Source organism: Ranitomeya variabilis, chromosome 2 (assembly GCF_051348905.1).
Source record: "Ranitomeya variabilis isolate aRanVar5 chromosome 2, aRanVar5.hap1, whole genome shotgun sequence".
Classification (NCBI taxonomy): Eukaryota; Metazoa; Chordata; class Amphibia; order Anura; family Dendrobatidae; genus Ranitomeya; species Ranitomeya variabilis.
Window position 1 is genome coordinate 785,909,652 of NC_135233.1, and position 24,395 is coordinate 785,934,046.

The 24,395-nt window shown below is 46.0% G+C and overlaps 1 long non-coding RNA gene across 2 annotated transcripts in view; it reads right to left on the reverse strand.

Annotated features, from left to right (window-relative positions):
• Positions 1 to 24,395, reverse strand: part of LOC143807849 (uncharacterized) — a 101,895-nt gene that overhangs the window by 13,602 nt on the left and 63,898 nt on the right. For both annotated transcript variants that reach the window (XR_013221819.1, XR_013221818.1), the window contains exon 2: positions 11,588 to 11,705. This is a non-coding gene — a long non-coding RNA (uncharacterized LOC143807849). The remainder of the gene's footprint in view (positions 1 to 11,587; positions 11,706 to 24,395) is intronic.

Consider the following 24,395-nt stretch of genomic DNA (forward strand, 5'->3'; position numbering starts at 1 on the left):
TTAGTAAGCGGGCCTCTCTTTGCTAAACCTAGTTCATCTCTGTGTTTGTCATTTCCTCTTACCTCACCGTTATTATTTGTGGGGGGCTTGTATCATACTTTTGGGGTCTATTCTCTGGAGGCAAGAGAGGTCTTTGTTTTCCTCTTCTAGGGGTAGTTAGTCCTCCGGCTGGCGCGAGACATCTAGCGACCAACGTAGGCATGTTCCCCGGCTACTTCTAGTGTTGGCGTTAGGAGTAGATATATGGTCAACCCAGTTACCACTGCCCTATGAGCTGGATTTTTGTACGTCGCAGACTTACTTGTTCCTCTGAGACCCTCGCCATTGGGGTCATAACAGTTTGCCAGGCCAGTATTAAATGTTAAATGCATTGCAGAAGCGGGATTATAAGAAAGAAAGTTCTGAGTTTTTTTTTTCTCTCTCTCATTTTTTTTTTCTTTTCCCCTTTACCTCTGAGTGGCTTGTGTTTGCTGCAGACATGAATGTCCAGACCTTGATTACAAGTGTGGACCAGCTTGCTGCTCGTGTGCAGGGCATACAAGATTATGTTATCAGAAATCCTATGTCAGAACCTAAGATACCGATTCCTGAACCGTTTTCCGGAGACCGATTTAAATTTAGAAATTTCAGGAATAATTGTAAATTGTTTTTGTCCCTGAGACCCTGTTCATCTGGAGACTCCGCTCAGCAAGTAAAAATTGTTATTTCTTTTTTACGGGGCGACCCTCAGGATTGGGCCTTCTCGCTGGCGCCAGGAGATCCGGCATTGGCTGACATTGATGCGTTTTTTCTGGCGCTCGGTTTGCTTTATGAGGAACCCAATCTTGAGATTCAGGCAGAAAAAGCCTTGCTGGCGATGTCTCAGGGCCAGGACGAGGCTGAAGTGTATTGCCAAAAATTTCGGAAATGGTCCGTGCTGACCCAGTGGAACGAGTGTGCATTGGCTGCAAATTTTAGAAATGGCCTTTCTGAAGCCATTAAGAATGTGATGGTGGGTTTTCCCACTCCCACAGGTCTGAATGATTCTATGGCCCTGGCTATTCAAATCGACCGGCGGTTGCGGGAGCGCAAAACCGCAAATTCCCTCATGGTGTTGTCTGAACAGGCACCTGATTTAATGCAATGTGATAGAATCCTGACTAGAAATGAGCGGAAAATTCATAGACGCCAGAATGGCTTGTGTTACTACTGTGGTGATTCTACACATGTTATCTCAGCATGCTCTAAACGTCTTACTAAGGTTGTTAGTCCGGTCGCCATTGGTAATTTGCAACCTAAATTTATTCTATCTGTAACTTTGATTTGCTCACTGTCATCGTATCCTGTCATGGCGTTTGTGGACTCAGGTGCTGCCCTGAGCCTTATGGATCTGTCATTTGCCAAGCGCTGCGGATTTGTTCTTGAGCCATTGGAAAATCCTATCCCTCTTAGGGGTATTGATTCTACGCCATTGGCAAAAAATAAACCGCAGTTTTGGACACAGGTTACCATGTGCATGACTCCCGAACATCGGGAGGTAATACGTTTTCTTGTTCTGCATAAAATGCATGATTTGGTTGTTTTGGGTTTGCCATGGTTACAGACCCATAATCCAGTCTTGGACTGGAAGGCTATGTCAGTGTCAAGTTGGGGCTGCCATGGAATTCATGGAGATTCCCTGCCCTTGTCTATTGCTTCTTCTACGCCTTCGGAAGTTCCGGCGTATTTGTCTGATTATCAGGATGTCTTCAGCGAGTCTAAGTCCAGTGCACTGCCTCCTCATAGGGAATGTGACTGTGCAATAGATTTGATTCCTGGCAGTAAGTTTCCTAAGGGGAGACTGTTTAATCTGTCGGTACCTGAACATACCGCGATGCGTTCATATATCAAGGAGTCTCTTGAGAAGGGGCATATCCGTCCTTCTTCTTCCCCTCTTGGTGCGGGATTCTTTTTTGTGGCCAAAAAGGACGGATCTTTGAGGCCTTGTATTGACTATCGGCTTTTAAATAAGATCACTGTCAAATTTCAGTATCCTTTGCCGCTGTTGTCAGATTTGTTTGCCCGGATTAAAGGTGCCAAGTGGTTCACCAAGATAGACCTTCGTGGTGCGTACAACCTTGTGCGCATTAGGCAGGGCAATGAATGGAAAACCGCATTCAATACGCCCGAAGGTCATTTTGAGTACTTGGTGATGCCATTTGGGCTCTCTAATGCACCTTCAGTTTTTCAGTCCTTCATGCATGACATTTTCCGGAAGTATCTGGATAAATTTTTGATTGTTTATCTGGATGATATTCTGTTTTTTTCTGATGATTGGGACTCACATGTGGAGCAGGTCAGGATGGTTTTTGAGATTCTGCGTGAAAATTCTTTGTTTGTAAAAGGCTCAAAGTGTCTCTTTGGTGTACAGAAGGTTCCCTTTTTGGGGTTCATTTTTTCCCCTTCTGCTGTGGAGATGGATCCAGTCAAGGTCCGAGCTATTCATGATTGGACTCAACCCTCGTCAGTTAAGAGTCTTCAGAAGTTCTTGGGTTTTGCTAACTTCTACCGTCGTTTTATCGCAAATTTCTCTAGCGTTGTTAAACCGCTGACGGATATGACCAAGAAAGGCTCTGATGTAGCTAACTGGGCTCCTGCTGCCGTGGAGGCTTTCCAGGAGTTGAAACGCCGGTTTACTTCGGCGCCTGTTTTGTGCCAGCCTGACGTCTCACTTCCCTTTCAGGTTGAGGTGGATGCTTCGGAGATTGGGGCAGGGGCCGTTTTGTCGCAGAGAGGCCCTGGTTGCTCTACTATGAGACCTTGTGCCTTTTTCTCTAGGAAGTTTTCGCCGGCAGAGCGAAATTATGATGTGGGCAATCAGGAGTTGTTGGCCATGAAGTGGGCATTTGAGGAGTGGCGTCATTGGCTCGAGGGTGCTAAGCATCGTGTGGTGGTCTTGACTGATCACAAAAATCTGATGTATCTCGAGTCTGCTAAACGCCTGAATCCTAGACAGGCCCGCTGGTCATTGTTTTTCTCCCGTTTTGACTTTGTGGTCTCGTATTTACCAGGTTCTAAGAATGTGAAGGCCGATGCTCTGTCTAGGAGCTTTGTGCCTGATGCTCCTGGAGTCGCTGAGCCTGTGGGTATTCTTAAGGAAGGAGTTATCGTGTCTGCTATTTCTCCAGATCTGCGACGTGTGTTACAGAGATTTCAGGCTGGTAGGCCTGACTCTTGTCCACCTGACAGATTGTTTGTGCCTGCTAGATGGACCAGCAGAGTCATTTCCGAGGTTCATTCCTCGGTGTTGGCAGGGCACCCGGGAATTTTTGGCACCAGAGATCTGGTGGCCAGGTCCTTTTGGTGGCCTTCCTTGTCAAGGGATGTGCGGTTATTTGTGCAGTCCTGTGGTACTTGTGCTCGAGCTAAGCCTTGCTGCTCTCGTGCCAGCGGGTTGCTCTTGCCCTTGCCTGTCCCGAAGAGACCTTGGACACACATCTCTATGGATTTCATTTCTGATCTTCCGGTGTCTCAGGGCATGTCTGTCATCTGGGTGATATGTGATCGTTTCTCCAAGATGGTCCATTTGGTTCCTTTGCCTAAGCTGCCCTCCTCTTCTGATCTGGTTCCTGTGTTCTTCCAGAACGTGGTTCGTTTGCACGGCATTCCTGAGAATATTGTGTCGGACAGAGGATCCCAGTTTGTTTCCAGGTTCTGGCGATCCTTTTGTGGTAGGATGGGCATTGAGTTGTCGTTTTCATCCGCTTTCCATCCCCAGACTAACGGACAAACGGAGCGAACTAATCAGACTCTGGAGGCTTATTTGAGGTGTTTTGTCTCTTCTGATCAGGATGATTGGGTGACCTTCTTGCCGTTGGCTGAATTTGCCCTTAATAATCGGGCTAGTTCCGCCACCTTGGTTTCGCCATTTTTCTGCAACTCTGGTTTCCATCCTCGTTTTTCCTCGGGACATGTGGAGCCTTCTGACTGTCCTGGGGTGGATTCCGTGGTGGATAGGTTGCAGCGGATCTGGAGTCATGTGGTGGACAACTTGAAGTTGTCACAGGAGAAGGCTCAGCGTTTTGCCAACCGCCGCCGCGGTGTGGGTCCCCGACTTCGCGTTGGGGATTTGGTATGGCTGTCTTCTCGATTTGTTCCTATGAAGGTCTCCTCTCCCAAATTTAAGCCTCGCTTCATTGGTCCTTACAAGATATTGGAAATCATTAATCCTGTATCCTTTCGCCTGGATCTTCCGGTGTCGTTTGCCATCCACAACGTATTTCATAGGTCCTTGTTGCGGCGGTACGTTGTGCCTGTGGTTCCTTCTGCTGAGCCTCCTGCTCTGGTGTTGGTTGAGGGCGAGTTGGAGTACGTGGTGGAGAAGATCTTAGATTCTCGTCTCTCCAGGCGGAGGCTTCAGTACCTGGTCAAGTGGAAGGGCTATGGTCAGGAGGATAATTCCTGGGTGGTCGCCTCTGATGTGCATGCGGCCGATTTGGTTCATGCCTTTCACACCGCTCATCCTGATCGCCCTGGTGGTCTTGGTGAGGGTTCGGTGACCCCTCACTAAGGGGGGGGTACTGTTGTGAATTTATCTTTTTGGCTCCCTCTAGTGGTTACTAGTGATTTGACTCTGGGAATGTCTGTCATCCCTTGTATGCTCACCTGGGTCGTTAGGTCAGGGGTGTTGCTATATAAGCTCCCTGGACCTTCAGTTCAATGCCTGGCAACGTTGTAATCAGAGCTAATCTGTTGTGCTCTTGTCTACTGATCCTGGTTCCTGCTAAATTAAGCTAAGTCTGCTTTCTTGCTTTTTGCTATTTGTTTTTGTTTGCATTTTTGTCCAGCTTGTACATAATCTGTATCCTAACCTTGCTGGAAGCTCTAGGGAGGCTGGAGTTCTCCCCCCGGGCCGTTAGACGGTTCAGGGGTTCTTGAATCTCCAGTGTGGATTTTTGTTAGGGTTTTCGTTGACCATATAAGTTATCTTACTACATTCTGCTATTAGTAAGCGGGCCTCTCTTTGCTAAACCTAGTTCATCTCTGTGTTTGTCATTTCCTCTTACCTCACCGTTATTATTTGTGGGGGGCTTGTATCATACTTTTGGGGTCTATTCTCTGGAGGCAAGAGAGGTCTTTGTTTTCCTCTTCTAGGGGTAGTTAGTCCTCCGGCTGGCGCGAGACATCTAGCGACCAACGTAGGCATGTTCCCCGGCTACTTCTAGTGTTGGCGTTAGGAGTAGATATATGGTCAACCCAGTTACCACTGCCCTATGAGCTGGATTTTTGTACGTCGCAGACTTACTTGTTCCTCTGAGACCCTCGCCATTGGGGTCATAACACCTCTCTCCTCGCTACTCCCCTGCTTCTCCCCTCTGCAAATCCCTCCACTGGCTCCCAATTCCCCAACGAATACAGTTCAAACTACTAACACTGATCTACAAAGCCATCCACAACTTGTCTCCTCCCTATATCTCTGAATTAACCTCCCACTATCTTCCATCACGTAATCTTCGATCCTACTCTCCTCCACACTTATTCGTTCCTCACACAACCGCCTCCAAGATTTCTCCAGAATATCCCCCATCCTCTGGAATTCCACGCCTCAACACATCATATTATCCACCACCCTCAGATCCTTCAGATGGAACCCGAAAACCCATCTCTTCAGGAAAGCCTACAGCCTGCAATAACCATTCTGCCGCCTCACCAACCAACCGAGCTGCCGCCCCACCAACCACCCGAGCTGCCGCCTCACCAACCACCCGAGCTGCCGCCTCACCAACCACCCTAGCTGCCGCCTCACCACCACCAGAGCTGCCACCTCACCACCACCAGAGCTGCAGCACCCCGACCTCCTGTCTCTTCCCCATTATCCTGAAGAATGCAAGTCCGCAAGGACAGGGTCCTCTCCCCTCTGTACCAGTCTGTCATTGTAAATTTGTTTACTGTTAATGATATCTATAACCCTGTATGTAACCCATTTTCACATGTACAGCACCAGGAATTAATGGTGCTATATAAATAAATAATAATAATGATGTCATGGCACCGGCACATCAAGGGAAAGGCGGTGGAAGCTCCCTAGAGGTGCGCTGTCATTCTGTATTGCCAAAAGCGGAGCTTCAGGAAAGATCTCTACCAGAAGACTTGTGCCACCAATGGTGGCGCACAAAACATTATTAATAGGGCAATCTGGCCATGGGACCCCTCCGAAGCACTGGGCCTCAGGCGGTAGCCCAGATTGCCCTCATTATTTATCTGCCTATGCTTGTAATAATTTAATTGTATTGCGTATTCAACTCCAGTATCGGCTGAACTGCAAAACCTGAAAAAATACTGTATACATGCCAGAGTATGGCAGTATGCCATTATGCTTTCTATGACCAGAGGGCATCTTCTGCGCTCTGTTTAGTGCTAGCTTTGAATTGAATAGATGAATATCATAGATACACTGATTATTATGGATGTGATTCTTTTGGTTGTTTGGCAGTGTACTCCCACTAACTTGTCTACAAGATATGACAAAGCTGGGTAAAGACAGTACAAATTCACATGGAGAACCTATTGAAAATGTATGTGTAGTGTTAAGCACATTATAACATTTCTATTAATATAATTTTCTAATGATTTTTCATTTTGTTCTTTAAGGCATAATACATAGTAACCATTTTGTTCCTGTAGCTCATTGTAATGCATTGCCAAAATTACATTTTACATGAAGCCATTTGTTGAAATCATTTATGTAATTTTAGCTTTCTTGAATTACACAAAAAGCAATTAAAATATTTAACATTTTGGTAGCCCTTCGAGCACCATTATCCGATACTCAAAGGTACATTGTTACTGACAGCAGGAACATTTCCTGGAGATAATTTATGTTGCAATTCAGGAAACATAAGTTGTAGATTTATTTGCATTTGACAGATTTCAACATATTACAAAATATTTTCTCCTTTTGAAGAATGATAGATGGGTGCTGCTGGTATTTTAATGTTCACTGATCAGTTGTCAAATATGATCATAATGCACTGTGTAAAATTAAAGATCTCTAAATCTTAGCTTTATTGATTAGTAAATGTGGAGAAACTGCTCTTGTGATTTATCAAAGTGTGTTACCACTACTTGAGATACATAAAGTGTTTCTGAATGAGCTTGGAAAAAAAAAATGCTCAAGAGAGTCAGCCCTGGTCCTGACTGAGATTATGGGAATACACATCTATACTTGTTCTTATTTACAGCAGGTCACAGTTAACTTTAGCTAATAGTTTAAAGGGCCACTGTCACCCCCTCCAGCCGTTATAAACTAAAAGAGCCACCTTGTGCAGCAGTAATGCTGCAGTCTAACAAGGTGGCTCTTTTGGTTTTTGTTTCTGTTATTTCAGCGAAATTATAAATACATTTATTGTGGGAATACCTCTCTTTGTACCTGGAGGCGGGTCTGAAGCCTCCTCTTAGAAGCGCCCAACTGCCGTCAGTCATCTCTTGTGTTGATTTTCGCCGCCCCCTCAGCGCTGTTATTGTGTGAATTCCGGCGCCTGCGCTCTGCTCTTCTGCCTTGCGCAGGCGCATAGAGCATTTGCCGTCCTAGCGCTGGTGCCGGGTTCCATTCTGCGCCTGTGCGGGCAGTGCGGCCACCCTGTTACTGAATCCCCGCCCCGCACTGTGTTATGCATTATGCACAGTGCGGGGCCGGGATTCCTGGGCATGCGCACTGCGCTTGTCAGACACTCCACAGGTCCCCCGCCTTCCAGCGTTGTTCTGTGCGGCTGTTCCAAACGCCGGCAAGGATACCTGTATATTCCGGCAATGCTGAAAGGCGGGGGACCTGGGGAGCGTCTGACAAGCGCAGTGCGCATGCCCAGGAATCCCAGCCCCGCACTGTGCATAATGCATAACACAGTGCGGGGCGGGGATTCAGTAACAGGGTGGCCGCACTGCCCGCACAGGCGCAGAACGGAACCCGGCACCAGCGCTAGGACGGAAAATGCTCTATGCGCCTGCGCAAGGCGGAAGAGCAGAGCGCAGGCGCCGGAATTCACACAATAACAGCGCTGAGGGGCGGCGAAAATCTACACAAGAGATGACTGACGGCAGTTGGGCGCTTCTAAGAGGAGGCTTCAGGCCTGCCTCCAGGTACAAAGAGAGGTATTTCAGCGAAATTATAAATACCTTTATTGTGGGAATAACAGAAACAAAAACTAAAAGAGCCACCTTGTTAGACTGCAGCATTACTGCTGCACAAGGTGGCTCTTTTAGTTTATAATGGCTGGAGGGGGTGACAGTGGCCCTTTAATGTAATGGGAAGAATCAGGGGTTGGCAGAATAGTCAGTTATCCAGGACAACACGAAGGTGAGGCATAATTTAAGCAGTTTAAGACTAGTTCATTTTCGCTTTTCCCTATCACTAGATAGGCCATCAATAGGAGATCCACTAATCAACTAAAAACTCCTCCAACAGAGGTCAGAACTAAGGCTTCTTTCACATTTCCGTCGGTACGGGGCCATCACGAAGCGTCGGCGCGACGTACCGACGGAAATGTGTGCTTTCACATTTCCGTCAGACTGCAGGGTGAGGAAAGATCGTGAGAGCGATATTTCCTGCTGGGCATGCGCAGTCTGAAACACTGGATGCGACGTACAGAAAAAAGTTCCCTTGAACGTTTTTCTGTGACGACGGTCCACCAAAACCCGACGCAACCAGTGCACGACGGACGCAACGTGTGGCCATACGTTGCGATCCATCTGCAATACAAGTCTATGGGAAAAAAACGTACCCTGCGGGCACATTTGCAGGATGCGTTTTTTTTCCCCAAAATGACGCATTGTGACGGATTAAAAAAAACGAAAATGTGAAAGTAGCCTAAGGGATGGGCAAAACAAAGCAGCCTGATACATTGCTTAGGCTACTTTCACACTAGCGTTTTTGTGCAGACGCCTCAAAGCGTTGGCGCGACGCATCGACGGTTGCGTCACAAATAGTGAAAAACGCACGCAACGCATACAGTATTTCGACGGATCCGTCGTAGATCCGCTAGACGGTTCCGTCGAAAAACTGGATCCGTTTCATCCGTTTTAATGACGGATCCGTTTTCCCTGCCTAAAAATGGGAGTCTCCTTATGTGATTGGCTACTTGAAAATAGGGAAAACTATATATTGAATGTTTTTACAGCCCATCTTTGAAAGGGTTTAGAGAAAGTGGCAGAGATGGAGCAAGTACATGTGAGGATTGCAAATGTTGTTACCGATGTGATTTTCGAGACAAATCGCCTGGATATTATGGTTCGGGAGAAGGAGGCGGCAGCAGAAAGACAGAGGATGCTTCAACCTTCTACTTTGTACATGGAGTTGCGCCAGAACCCGGAGAAATTTTTTAATTATCTTTGGATGAGGCAGGAGCATTTTGATTTGTTACTGGAACAAGTTGGGGATGTCACCCAAAGGCAGGACACAAGCATGAGGCTTGCCATTTCACCGGCGGAGCGGCTGATGGTGACCCTGCGGTAAGCTTTTTTTTTTTTTTTTTTTTTAATCAATGCTCATATTTAAACCTTCACATCAGCAGTGAACATGCTCCACACAATACTGCGCTGAAACACTGCGTTGCATTTTCAGGAGCATGTTAATTTTTTTATTGTTTGTGGCCAATAATAATTCTTTAACACCTGCTGCATAAGAATGCACAGATGTAAAAATGCTGTTTTTAATGTGCACTACAACAGACAAAAAAAATACGCAGTGCCATTTGTTCAAACTTTAAAAAAAAAAAAATGTAACATTTGTGTAAATTGTTTAAAAATGTTATGTGGGTCTTTGCAATTTTTAATAACTTTTTTTTTTTTCACAGCTTCTTGGCTACAGGTGAATCCCTTATGTCACTCCACTACCAGTTCCGGCTAGGAGTTTCAACTATTTCCGGAATTGTAAAAGGCACCTGCTGCGCTATTTGGGATAACTTGCACACGGAGTACATGCCACCACCGACAAGGGACATCTGGCTGCAGAGTGCAGAACTGTTTGAGAAACTGTGCCATTTCCCAAACTGCGTGGGTTGAGTAGATGGGTAACACATACGTATATCCAAACCGGCAGGATCAGGCTCAGAGTTTTTCAATTACAAGAAGTACTTTTCTATCATACTCATGGCCATTGCAGATGCGAACTGCAAATTTCTCACTGTGGACATTGGAGCCTATGGCCGGTCCAACAACTCCCAAGTATTCAAAAATTCACCAATGGGCCGTTGTTTGTATGCAGAAAGTTATGACTTTCCACCAGGAAGAGCATTCCCGGGAACAAGTGGACCGCTTATGCCGTATGTCTGTGTGGGTGATGAGGCCTTCCAGTTATCCCCACATCTCCTCAAACCGTATTCTAGCAGAGACTTAACCAGAACAAAAAGAGTGTTCAATTACAGATTAACAAGAGCAAGAAGAGTTGTTGAATGTGCATTTGGCATTCTCACTGCCAAGTGGCGCGTCCTTCTCACCGCCATCAAACTTCACACACAAACCGTGGATGAGGTTGTGAAGGCCTGCGTGGTTCTACATAACTATGTACTTTCCAAGGAGCCTGTTTCCGTGGAAGATGAGGACTTGGAGACCACCCTGTTCGATTACCACAGCAGCTCTGTACGTTCTGCCAGTTCTGTTTCCAGAATGAGGGACCACTTTGCTGAGTATTTTGTTTCACCTGTGGGCAGGGTGCCATGGCAAGATAACATTGTGTGACATCTTTTTTCATGTTTTGTAGATTAATGTTTGTGTAAAAAGTTTTTTTTATTGACACCAACTTTTAATAATTACTGTCCAAAACTTTGGTATATTTTGGGTAATAAACCAAATGTTGTACCTTCTAACGTGTGTTGTGTAATGGTTTTGTACATTTAGTTAGCATACTTAAATGAATGCACTTCACGAAGAAATTCTTTTTAAACCAAACCAAATTTTATTTGACATATTAGAATACAAAATTTGTGATCATTATTTTTATAAAAAAAACATTTTTGGTAAATATTTTTTTTGTTTTGGTAAACGTTTTTCATTGGTCACCTTTTTTTTGTTAAACTTTTTATTTTAAGTAACCTTTTTTGGTAAACTTTTTTTTTTGTAAACCATTTTTTTGGGTAAATATTTTTTTAAAACTTTTTTTTGGGTACAATAAAACAGCACACAACAAATTATAAATCCGTAAAGTGTGGGGTGGAGATAGTAGCGGAGGGGCTGGAAGGTTGGACCACGTCGATAGGTGGGGAAAGCCTACTGGGTTGGGGTGTAGTGGAAGGGGGGGAAAAAACAGGAGGCTGACCAGAGGGGGGTGTTGTTGGGATAGGTGGAATACTAAATGGGGAAGGTAAGGTGGACAAGGAAGAAAACATTGGGGAAGACACTTGGATTTGGGGCCTGGATGGGAATTGGGACTGTGTTGGGTATTGGGCCTGGGGTGGGAATTGGGACTGTGTTTGGTATTGGGCCTGGGGTGGGAATTGGGACTGTGCTTGGTATTGGGCCTGGGGTGGGAATTGGGACTGTGCTTGGTATTGGGCCTGGGGTGGGAATTGGGACTGGGGTGGGAATTGCAATCTGCTATACACATTGAATTGGCAGATTTAGGGTCTTCAAAACTTACATCTGGAAATTGCCTTGCTGTGTGTGCACGTGGCTGTGGTCCCTGGTAAAGGTGGCCTGTGGTTCCTGGTGGCCAGAGGTGGCTGTGGTGCCTTGGTGGTCTTTGGTCCCTGGTGGATCTGTAGGTATAAAGAACTTATAGTTAGACGCAACCCCCGAACTAGGTAATGTTTAACGATAACCACCCTGCTAAAATGATGTGAGCAATGTTCATGCAGGGCAACACCCAAACCCAAAAACAAATACACCCGATGCACCTAACCATTTCCACCCACAAAAAAAAAAAAAAAAATTAAATTGAAATGTCAACCCACCATGTTAAAAGATATTTACCACATATTTGATTTTCAAATATCCCCTGAAAAATTCCCCCCTCCCCCCAAAAAACCTGTAAAATATTACCTTTATTAAAAAATAAACCCTCAACCAACTCTGTATTGCATGTGTTACCATTTGTACATACACCAGTTTTAAATTTTCCTTTCTGAATTGATACTACGCACATTTTTTATTAAACATTTTATTAATTTTTTTATTTTATTTTTTTTAAACATAACAATTAGGAGCTAAAATGCTCTTTATTTTAAATACAAGTACATCAACTGGGAATGGTTTCAACACTAATAAAAAAAAAAAACAACAATTTTAAAGAGAAAAAAAAAAAAACACGCAAGACACACGCTCACACATTCAAACCACATGCTGCACAGACCACTATACTTGGTAAATACATCAGAAAAAGGGAATTAACCAAAAGGCATGGACGCATGCACATGCAATCACCAAGACGCACACAAACATGCCTGAAAGCACACAGATGCATGCACACGCACAAAAGCACACAGGCGCAGGCATAACACAAGCATAACACAGGCAGAGGCATAACATTGGCGCAGGCATAAGGTGCAGGCAGGTGCAGGCATACATACAAAAGCACACAGCCCTACGCAAATACACAGATGCACACACACAAAAGCACACAGGCTATGCAAACACACACAGATACACAAAAGCACACAGGCGGACCCAAACACAAGACGCATACACACACGCACACATACACACGTAAAAAAGGTTGTCAGTCCTCCGGCTGGAGCTAGATGTCTTCACAGTGGCAGGCCTCAGGGTAGATCTGGACTCTAGCAGGACACTGGCTGTTGCAGGACGATGGCAGGCCTCTGGTTATATTCAGGTTTTAGGGTATGTGCACACGTCAGGATTTCTTGCAGAAATTTCCTGAAGAAAACCGGAAATTTTCTGCAAGAAATCCGCATTTTTTTAAAAATTAAATTAGCTTGCAGAATGCTAAAGTTTTCCAAGTGATCTGTAGCATCGCTTGGAAAACTGACTGACAGGTGTGACCAACTTTTTACTATAGATACTGCTTATGCAGCATCAATAGTAAAAAGATATCATGTTAAAAATAATAAAAAAAATTTAAAAAATGGGTATACTCACCTGCAGACAGCCGATCTCCTCAGCGGCGTCCGTTCCTATAGATGGTGTGATGCAGGACCTTCGATGACGTCGCGGTCACGTGACCGCGACGTCATCGCGGTCATGCGACCGCGACGTCATCGCAGGTCCTTCACCACACCATCTATAGGAACGGAAGTGGCAGCATGCACCGCTGAGAGGTGGGAAGACTCCGGGGGCCATCGAAGGTGAGTATATGACTATTTTTTATTTTAATTCTTTTTTTTTACCAATTATACGGTGCCCAGTCCGTGGAGGAGAGTCTCCTCTCCTCCACCCTGGGTACCAACCGCACATGATCTGCTTACTTCCCGCATGGTGGGCACAGCCACATGCGGAAAGTAAGCAGATCAATGCATTCTTAGGTGTGCGGAATCCCCGCAATTCTGCAAATTTAATGAACATGTTGCTTTTTTTTCCACGATGCGATTTTTTCGCGGAAAAAAAATGCAACATTTGCACAAGAAATGCGGAATACACTTAAAATAATGGGAGGCATATGTAAGTGTTTTTTTTCGCGTTTTTATAGCGAAAAAACATGAAAAAAAACACAAAAAATACTGAACGTGTGCACATGGCCTTAAGCTCTTGCTGTAGTCAGTACGTCATACAGACACAAATGCACACACACACAGACATGCAGACACATGCACACAGACGCACACAAAAATGGCAATACTCACACTGGCTCTATGGTGGCTGGAGTCTGGGTGTGTCAGGAGTCTAGCAGGCAGGCTGGAGTCTTGCTGGCAGGCTTCTTTCATGTAGGCTTCTTGCTGGCATATGTGGGGTTGAAGGCCCAGGCCAGGTTTATATAGATTTGGGGGTGTCTGGTGAATTTGCTCCAAAATCCTGAATCTGAGCATGCTCAGTGTAAAAAAACGTATTGCAGCGCTGCATTGCGTCGTACAACGTGTCTCGACGGATCCTGCGTCCATAGGCTTCCATTGTAGCGAACGACGCATGCCGCAGGATGCGTCGCAACACGTTTTTTAGGCGGAGACAAAAAACGTTACAATCAACGTTTTTTCCAGATGACGTGTCGCCAAATTCCGACGCATCCGTCGCATGACGCACACAATGCGTTTCAATCCGTCGCGATGCGTCGCCAATACAAGTCTATGGGAAAAAAACGCATCCTGCGGGAGAATTTGCAGGATGCGTTTTTTTCACAAAACGACGCTTTGAGACGTCCGCCGAACAACGCTAGTGTGAAAGTAGCCTTAGTGGCTGCTGCTGAGTAGAATTACTAGTCTATAGATGCACCAAATTTATCTTCCAGCATTAGCTGTTGTGACACATTAGGTGCATTTTCAGCCTGTGTAGTCTAAATTTCATTATTTTTTTAATCAAGTTAAAAGTTAAAAAAAATACCTGAGTATTTAATACAGTGGTAAGATTTGTGATAGAAGAGGTAGCTAGTTTCCCTAGTATGTGAAAAGAATGATGCGATGCAGCATTGTCAACATACAGAAACATCAGTAAAATTATTGTATCACATGGTAGTATTTTTTGAAAATTCCTCTTGTATTGAAAAGTGATGGTATGTGCACACATTCAGGATTTTTCACGTTTTTTTCATGTTTTTTCGCTATAAAAACGCATAAAAAACGCATACATATGCATCCTATCATTTAGAATGCATTCCGCAATTTTTGTGCACATGATGTGTTTTTTTCCCCCCAAAAAAACGCATCGCGGTGAAAAAAGGAGCATGTTCATTAATTTTGCTGATTTTTCGCCTTTTTCCTGCTATTTAATGCATTGGGAAAGCTCCGGAAAAAAAACGCAAAAAAAAATGCGAAAAAAATGTGAAAAAAAAAAACCGCATGTGGATTTCTGGCAGAAATGTCCGTTTTTTGACAGGAAATTTCTGCAAGAAATCCTGAACGTGTGCACATACCCTAAAGTTGAGCATCATAAACAACGCAACCTGACACAATAGTTACTGAACATATTACTATGATGCCTTCTGGTCACAGCCTACACTTTGGGGTACAGGCTTCTTTGAGCAGAATAACACACAATGTTACATAGTATATACCGTATATACTCAGGCATAAGACGACCTGAATATAAGCCAAGGAACCTAATTTTACCAAATAAATGGGAAAGCTTGTTGACTTGAGTATAAGCCTGGTAGACATTGTCCCCTCATCCCCATCCTGGTATGAATGGACCCCTCATCCCTATCCTGGTATGCACGTCCTCCTCATCCCCATCCTTATATGCATGGCCTCCTCATCCCTATCCTTATATCCATTGCCTTCTTATCCCCATCCTTATATGCATGGCCCTATTCAGGTATGCATGGTTCCTCATCTCTATCCTGGTATGCATGACCCCCTCATCCCCATCCTTGTATGCATGGCCCCCTCATCCCTAACCTGGTGTGCCTGGCCCCGTCATCTCTATCCTGGTATGCATGGCTCCCTTGTCCCTATCCTGCTATGCATGGCCCCCATCAGAAAAACATTAAAAAAATCCTACTTACCTTTCCTGCGCGCCCTCGCAGCGTCTTGCTCCAATGCCAGTAGCTGATTTCTGCTTGCAAGAAGCGCATGGCAGGGACGTCATGCGCTCTATACAAGCAGAGGAAAGCTGCTGGAATACTCACTGCTCCCCACGCCGGGACTATGTGTGTGGAGAGCAGTGAACATTCATTCCCTTAAAGGGCCACTGTCACCCCCCTCCAGCCGTTATAAAGTAAAAGAGCCACCTTGTGCAGCAGTAATGCTGCAGTCTAACAAGGTGGCTCTTTTATTTTTTAGATTCAGTTATTCCCTCAATAAAGCGTTTTAAAATTTGTACAAAATAACCTGTCCTTAGACCTGGAGGCGGTCCGAAGCTTCCTCGGTGAATCTCCCAACGGCCGTCACTCTTCTCTTCTGGGGATGTGGTCGCCGCCCCCTGCGCGCTGTTTCTTCTTAAATCCGGCGCCTGCGCTGTGTGTGCCTGCCTGGGGCAGGCGCAGTCTTCATTGTCCGTCATAGGTCAGATCCAGGGTGCCTGACTGCGCCTGTGCGGGCAGTGCGGCCACCCTGTTGCTGAATCCCCGCCCCGCACTGTGTTATTCATTATGCACAGTGCGGGGCTGGGGTTCCTGGGCATGCGCACTGCGCTGTTCAGACGCTCCCCCAGCTCCGACGCTCCCCCAGCTCCCCCGCCTTCCAGCGTTGTTATTTGTGGCTGCTTCATTCCAAACGCTGGCAAGGAAACCTGTCTATTACGGCAACGCTGGAAGGCGGGGGACCGGGGGAGCGTCTCAACAGCGCAGTGCGCATGCCCAGGAACCCCAGCCCCGCACTGTGCATAATGAATAACACAGTGCGGGGCGGGGATTCAGCAACAGGGTGGCCGCACTGCCCGCACAGGCGCAGTCAGGCACCCTGCATCTGACCTATGACGGACAATGAAGACTGCGCCTGCCCCAGGCAGGCATGCACAGCGCAGGCGCCGGATTTAAGAAGAAACAGCACTCAGGGGGCGGCGACCACATCCCCAGAAGAGAAGAGTGACGGCCGTTGGGAGATTCACCGAGGAAGCTTCGGACCGCCTCCAGGTCTAAGGACAGGTTATTTTGTACAAATTTTAAAACGCTTTATTGAGGGAATAACTGAATCAAAAACTAAAAGAGCCACCTTGTTAGACTGCAGCATTACTGCTGCACAAGGTGGCTCTTTTAGTTTATAACGGCTGGAGGGGGGTGACAGTGGCCCTTTAAGTAGCACATGATAACCCGGCAGCTGCAGGAAGCCGGCTAATGAGGCTAACAGCGTCACCACTTTTAAAGAGAAATGAATATTCATTTCTCTTTAGCAGCAGGCACAGGCATTAGCCGCAGCAGCTGGCTCCTGCCTCCTGTGACCCACTGCTCCGCCGCTGCTGCTCCCCCTCCATCTTGTGGGACCCTCACTTGAGTATAAGCCGAGGGGGGCTTTTTCAGTATAAAAAAATGCTGAAAACTCGGCTTATACCTGAGTATATGCTGTACATCATTTCAAGTCGGTTCCGCTGACGTGACAGTGATAGCACTTGGGGAGACCAGTAGCACTGCAAACTATAGAAAAAAGAGCTAATGACTGTGCCTGCTGCTAAAGAGAAATGAATATTCATTTCTCTTTAAAAGTGGTGACGCTGTTAGACTCATTAGCCGGCTTCCTGCAGCTGCCGGGTTATCATGTGCTACTTAAGGGAATGAATGTTCACTGCTCTCCACACACATAGTCCCAGCATGGGGAGCAGTGAGTATTCCAGCAGCTTTCCTCTGCTTGTATAGAGCGCATGACGTCCCTGCCATACGCTTCTTGCTAGCAGAAATCAGCTACTGGCATTGGAGCAAGACGCTGCGAGGGCGCGCAGGAAAGGTAAGTAGGATTTTTTTAATGTTTTTCTGATCGGGGCCATGCATACCAGGATAGGGACAAGGGTGCCATGCATACCAGGATAGGGATGACGGGGCCAGCGATCAAAAAATGTCATGCGTCTGAAAATGGTAACAATAAATACTTCAATTCATCCTGCAAAAAACAAGCCATCCCATGACTCTGTGGGCCAAAATATGAAAAAATTATAGCTCTCAAAATATGGTGATGCAAAAACTATTTTTTGCAATAAAAAGCGTCTTTTGCTGTGTGTCAGCAGCCAAACAAATAAACTGATATAAATCTGGTATCGCACCAACGCGAAGACTAAAATCACCTAAATCAGTTATACCGCAAAAGGAACAGCGTAAAAAATAAATAAAACCAATTCTTGACCTGCTATTAGTTTTTTCATTCTGTCTCCCAAAGATCGCAGTAAGGCACGGCGCACATTTATCCTGCAATCTGCGCTGAGTGCTTGCACTGACCGGGGTTTCCGTGTAAATCTCTGAAATACGTGATTCATACAGAACCTCTGGCATTAGATTCACTATAATGAGGCAGATGGAGGCACTGTGGACGCCATAGGACCTGTGATCCAGTGGTATCCGACTTTTTAGGATTGCATAAAAGTGCCATTGGCCACAGTTTTCTGCAATTATGCGCTGAAAAAATGTGATCCCAAAAGTCATGTAAAATGTTCCCAATAAAAGCTTTAACTCAAGAAAAAAAAAATCACAGTATGCCCAAGTTATATCTGATATTCAGATCGCACTTGGCCATGCAATCAATGAGTCTGTGGAAAAAAAAATCAGACTGCACTCAGATGACATCTGAGTGCAATCCGATTTTCACACACTCATAAAGTGGAGAAAATTGAGACATTTTTTCCTTCTTCTCTTAATAAATAATAATAATCTTTATTTTTATATAGCACTAACATATTCTGCAGCGCTTTACAGTTTGCACACACTATCATCGCTGTCTCGGGGGCTCACAATCTAAATTCCCTATCAGTATGTCTTTGGAGTCTTGGAGGAAACCCACGCAAACACAGGGAGAACAAACAAACTCCTTGCAGATGCTGTCCTTGATGGGATTTGAACCAAGGAACTCCAGCACTGCAAGGCTGCAGTGCTAACCACTGAGCCACCGTGCTGCCCTCTTCATCTGAGAAAAACAGATCAAACTTTGATCATGCTCTAATCAAACTTTTATCCAAGTGTGATTAGCATAATTGGAACGATTTTCTCGTGTGATAGAAAATATGGTCGTGTGACACTAGCCTTAGGACGGGCTCTCAATATGAAAGTCCCGGACAACCCCCTTAAATGTACTATAGGCCCAGTGCTGTTCACAAGACTTGTCCCATGATGAAGATATATTGTAGTAAATGGCACTAAGGTATCAAAGAATAAACATTAGGGCTCATACTCACTTGTGAGAAAAACGGACCAATGTTATTCAATAGGTGACATCTCATTTGCAAGTTTTTCTCAGCCAAAATCGGACAGAGAAGCATGCTGAGTATTGCTGCGATTCTCGGACGAGACTCACCAATGTACACTCACCGGCCACTTTATTAGGTACACCATGCTAGTAACGGGTTGGACCCCCTTTTGCCTTCAGAACTGCCTCAATTCTTTGTGGCATAGATTCAACAAGGTGCTGGAAGCATTCCTCAGAGATTTTGGTCCATATTGACATGATGGCATCACACAGTTGCCGCAGATTTGTCGGCTGCACATCCCAAAGATGCTCCATACAAGGCAGGATGGATCCATGCTTTCATGTTGTTTACGCCAAATTCTGACCCTACCATCCGAATGTCGCAGCAGAAATCGAGACTCATAAGACCAAGCAACGTTTTTCCAATCTTCTACTGTCCAATTTCGATGAGCTTGTACAAATTGTAGCCTCAGTTTCCTGTTCTTAGCTGAAAGGAGTGGTACCCGGTGTGGTCTTCTGCTGCTGTAGCCCATCTGCCTCAAAGTTCGACGCACTGTGCGTTCAGAGATGCTCTTAGGCCTACCTTGGTTGTAACGGGTGGCGATTTGAGTCACTGTTGCCTTTCTATCAGCTCGAACCAGTCTGCCCATTCTCCTCTGACCTCTGGCATCAACAAGGCATTTCCGCCCACAGAACTGCCGCTCACTGGATTTTTTTTCTTTTTCGGACCATTCTCTGTAAACCCTAGAGATGGTTGTGCGTGAAAATCCCAGTAGATCAGCAGTTTCTGAAATACTCAGACCAGCCCTTCTGGCACCAACAACCATGCCACGTTCAAAGGCACTCAAATCACCTTTCTTCCCCATACTGATGCTCGGTTTGAACTGCAGGAGATTGTCTTGACCATGTCTACATGCCTAAATGCACTGAGTTGCCGCCATGTGATTGGCTGATTAGAAATTAAGTGTTAACAAGAAGTTGGACAGGTGTACCTAATAAAGTGGCCGGTGAGTGTAAGTCAATGGGTGTGAGAAAAAAAAAAAAAATCGCACAGCACTCGCACCATGCGAGTGCTGTCCGATTTTTATGCACCGGTGTTCTTTGAAAAGCCAGCAATTCATGTCCGGCGTACAGTGAAATCACTGTATAGATATATACACATAGAATACACACACATATACTGTATATATGTCACCGACACACACACATCTAATATATAATTGCCTAGAATACTACTTCCTGCAATTTGTGCCAACTTCCGTGGCTTTGTCCGGAGCTAATGTCCGGAGCTAATGTCCGGAGCTAATGTCCGGAGATAAGTGACGTCACCAGTGTCCTACACCCAGGCAGAGCACAGGGGCCCCAGGCAGCATATGGGGCCCCAGGCAGAGCACAGTGGCCCCAGGCAGAGCACAGGGGCCCCAGGCAGCATATGGGGCCCCAGGCAGAGCACAGTGGTCCCAGGCAGAGCACAGGGGCCCCAGGCAGCCTATGGGGCCCCAGGCAGAGCACAGGGGCCCCAGGCAGAGCACAGGGGCCCCAGGCAGCATATGGGGCCCCAGGCAGAGCACAGGGGCCCCAGGCAGCATATGGGGCCCCAGGCAGAGCACAGTGGCCCCAGGCAGAGCACAGGGGCCCCAGGCAGAACATGGGGCCCCAGGCAGAGCACAGGGGCCCCAGGCAGAGCACAGGGGCCCCAGGCAGCATATGGGGCCCCAGGCAGAGCACAGGGGCCCCAGGCAGAATATGGGGCCCCAGGCAGAGCACAGTAGCCCCAGGCAGAGCACAGGGGCCCCAGGCAGAACATGGGGCCCCAGGCAGAGCACAGGGGCCCCAGGCAGAGCACTGGGGCCCCAGGCAGCATATGGGGCCCCAGGCAGAGCACAGTGGTCCCAGGCAGAGCACAGGGGCCCCAGGCAGCTTATGGGGCCCCAGGCAGAGCACAGTGGCCCCAGGCAGAGCACAGGGGCCCCAGGCAGCATATGGGGCCCCAGGCAGAGCACAGTGGTCCCAGGCAGAGCACAGGGGCCCCAGGCAGCTTATGGGGCCCCAGGCAGAGCACAGTGGCCCCAGGCAGAACATGGGGCCCCAGGCAGAGCACAGGGGCCCCAGGCAGCATATGGGGCCCCAGGCAGAGCACAGGGGCCCCAGGCAGCATATGGGGCCCCAGGCAGAGCACAGCGATATTTTGGACCACTGTGCGGTGTTTCAGACCCCCTGTGTGATGTCTGGGGCCCTGTTCTTAAGTATATTAAAGATTAAAGTAACGTATATTAAAGTATATTATAGATCAAATTTGACACGTTTATGAGCACCATTGAGTGATATACTCAAGAATGACATAATTTTTCAACATTTTATGGTTTCAAACTGTAAACACTCAGAGTTTTTTTTACTTCAACCAGAAAACCTTAACGGTTCATAAAAAACTTGACTGTTCAGGATATGATAAAAGTCATAGTATTCTGAATCTTTAACTTATAAAAAGTCATAGTTACTCACCGTTAACGGTGTTTCTCGGAGCCCATGACAGCACTACGGAGAGAGGGGATCCGCCCTTCAGGGACAGGAAACCTACAGATAAAAGGGCGGTACCTCTCCCTCGCATCAGTTGGTTTACAGAGCATCAGAGGACCTCCAGGTTAGTTGCAACAGAGAGAACATTATTTTATAACATTTCTTAATAGAGGAACCCCGTGCCTAAACCTATAGTATATACATCATATAAATTATATAAATTATATTTAAAAAGGTGCTCACCGCACTCGTGATGGGAGGGAATAAGCAGGTGCTGTCATGGGCTCCGAGAAACACCGTTAACGGTGAGTAACTATGACTTTCTCGGTCTCCCATGACAGCACTACGGAGAGAATTGCAGAGATTAAGCTTAGGGAGGGACCACCGCCTCAAGGACCCTTCGTCCGAAGGTTAAGTCAGATACAGAGGCTAGATTTAGTCTATAGTGCCTAAAAAAGGTTGATGGTGATGACCAGGTGGCCGCCTTACAGATTTGCTCTATTGATACCTCTGACCTCTCAGCCCATGAGGTAGCTACTGCTCTTGTGGAATGCGCTTTTATACCATCCGGGACTGTATTCCCCGAGGATGAATATGCCAACGCTATTGCCTCCTTAATCCATCTGGCTAAAGTCCCCTTGGATGCCCGGAATCCTTTTCTGGGACCCTGAAAACAGACAAACAAAGAGCCTTCCTTCCTATACTCCCTGGTGGAATCTAGGTATTGGATTAGGCATCTTCTAACATCTAGATTATGGAAGTTTAGTTCTTTCTCGTTTTTTGGGTTTGGACAGAAAGATGGCAGGGATACTTCTTGTGACCTATGAAATTTTGATGCCATTTTTGGCAAATAGTCACTCTTAGACCCGACCCAGCCTATCATCCAAGATTTTAGTGAAAGGTGGATTAGAGGAAAGGGCTTGAATGTCACTTATTCTGCGAGCAGATGTTAATGCTACTAAGAGAATAGTTTTGAGTGATAACGTTTTTATGGGAATCGTCTGTATAGGTTCAAATGGAGGGCCCGTTAATGCTGAAAGGACTAAATTTAGGTCCCAAGAGGGTATCTTTTGAATAACTAGGGGTTTTGATCTTGTAACCGCCTTGATAAATCTTATTATCCAAGGGTTAGCTGCAATGTTTTGGTTATATAGAGCTCCTAAGGCTGCTATTTGCACTTTAAGAGTACTGACTGCCAACCCCTGCTCCAGACCTTTTTGTAGGAACTCAAGGATTTTAGGGATTGAAGGCCCGTCCTTGATCTTTACCTTGGAGACAGATAGGAATTTCCTCCATGTTTTCCCATATATTTTAGTAGTGATGGGTTTTCTACTTTTTAACAGTGTAGCCACTAAGTTATCCGAGAAACCCCTTTCTCTTAATAGTCCCCGTTCAAAAACCAAGCTGTCAAATGGAGGTTCGACTCCTGTGGGTGGAAGATTGGTCCTTGATGTAGAAGGTCTGGCATATCCGGTAGAACCCACGGGTCTGATATCGATAGCATCCTTAGCCAGGAAAACCATGTCCTTTTTGGCCAGAATGGGGCAATCAGGATCATTTTTGTTTTGTCCTCTCTGACTTTCCGAATGACTGCCGGAATCAGAATGGTTGGCGGAAAAGCGTATGCTAGTTTGTGTGTCCATGGAATCAGAAAAGCATCCAGAGCCTGGGGATTCCCTTCTGGGCTTAGAGAACAAAATTTGACTACTTTTTTGTTTTTGTAATTGGCGAACAGGTCTATTGTTGGTGTCCCCCACATTTTTGTGATCTGATTGTAGATGGATTGGTTTAGGGACCACTCGCCTTGTTTCAACTGAGTGCGGCTCAGGTAATCTGCCCTTTCGTTGTTTGAACCCTGGATGTGTAGTGCCGAGAGGGATAGTAAGTTTTCTTCCGCCAGTTTGATAATTTTGGCTGAAGAACTCATTAGTGAACGAGACCTTGTTCCCCCCTGGTGGTTTATATAGGCTACAGTCACTTTGTTGTCTGAAAGAATTCGGACATGGTGTCTCTGAATGTCGGCTAGGAAAAATAGAAGAGCATGATATACCGCCAAAAGTTCTTTTTGGTTTGAGGATGCTAACAGTTTTTGATCTGACCAATCTCCCTGAGCTACTTTGTCCCCCAGGTGGGCCCCCCACCCTCTGGGGCTCGCATCGGTTGTTATTATCCGAGAGATATTTGGTACCCAAGGGACCCCCTTTGACAGGTTTTGGTCCTTTCCCCACCAAAGAAGGGAATGAATAACTGATGAATCTAGGGTGAGCCGGCTTTCTAATTTGTTTTTTAGTAACAATTGCCATTCCAGGATGTGCCACTGAAGCTCTCTTGTGTGAAATTGTGCGAAGGGTATCGCTGGTAGGCATGAGGACAGAGAGCCCAGAAGCGACATTGCTCTCCTTAGAGTCATTGAGGGATTGTGTAACGTTCGCGCTATCATGGACAATATGTTGTCTTTTTTGGGACTCGGAAGTCGGCATTCTTGGACCCGAGAGTCTAATGTTAGTCCTAGGAACTCTTGTACTTGACAGGGTTCTAACTTCGATTTTTTTACATTTATAAGCCATCCCAAGTCCGTCAGGATGGTCATCACTTGGTCTCTCTTTTCCCTGCAACTTTGTGCTGAGTTGCTTGCGATAAGAAAGTCGTCCAGGTAAGGGATTATTAGTATATCTTGTTCCCTCACGTGGGCCATCATTTCCGCTATTATTTTCGTAAATATACGTGGGGCTATTGAAATCCCGAATGGAAGAGCTTTGTATTGAAAGAACCTTATTTGACCCTTTATGGAGACTGCCATCCTGAGGAATTTTTGGGATTGATTGTGGATGGGCACATGGTAGTATGCGTCGGTTAGATCTATTACGACCATGTAGCAGTTCGGGAAGAGAATCTTTATAGTGGACCTTATTGTCTCCATTTTGAATTTGTAATTTAAGACGTATCTGTTTAGGTTTTTTAGATTTATGATCGTCCGAAAGGACCCGTCGGGCTTTGGTACTA